At 41.8% G+C, this 574-nt stretch overlaps 1 long non-coding RNA gene across 1 annotated transcript in view; it reads right to left on the reverse strand.

The window, feature by feature from the left end:
- LOC119430851 overlaps window positions 1-359 on the reverse strand; it is a 4,986-nt gene extending 4,627 nt beyond the window's left edge. Inside the window, exon 1 of the long non-coding RNA XR_005187924.1 lies at window positions 286-359. This is a non-coding gene — a long non-coding RNA (uncharacterized LOC119430851). The remainder of the gene's footprint in view (window positions 1-285) is intronic.
- Window positions 360-574: the final 215 nt, after the last annotated feature.

Below are 574 nucleotides of genomic sequence, written 5' to 3' on the forward strand. Positions count from 1 at the left end.
TACAGCTGCTAACAGCTACACATGCTAACAGCTACAGATACTGACAGATACAGCTGCTAACAGCTACACATGCTAACACCTACAGCTGCTAACAGCTACACATGCTAACAGCTACAGATACTGACAGCTACAGCTGCTAACAGCTACACATGCTAACAGCTACAGCTGCTAACAGCTACACATGCTAACAGCTACAGCTGCTAACAGACTGAACTAACTTACAGCGTTACAAGCCTCTGGCAGCAGCAGCTTGGAACTAAATCAATAATAAAGTATTTGACTCACGAGAAGTCTTTTTTCATCAGTAATTGAAATAAATCACGGAGCTAAATCCAGACGAAGCTTCTCACAGGCAGGCAAACAAACAGGCCGAGCTTGTTCTTCTTCTTGTTTTATTGGCGGTTGTCAAACAACTGAAGGAAGCATTACCGCCACCAACTGGTAAGGAGTGTGGATCACATGACAACCCCCCCCCCACCAAAAAAAAAAAAAAAAACCCTCTCTTTCTTTTTATATCCTATTCTACAACCTACACCATCTTAAAAAATAAAATATAGCTTGATAGCCTCTGTTT

Source organism: Nematolebias whitei, chromosome 3 (assembly GCF_014905685.2).
Source record: "Nematolebias whitei isolate Nwh7 chromosome 3, NemWhi1, whole genome shotgun sequence".
Lineage (NCBI taxonomy): Eukaryota > Metazoa > Chordata > Actinopteri > Cyprinodontiformes > Rivulidae > Nematolebias > Nematolebias whitei.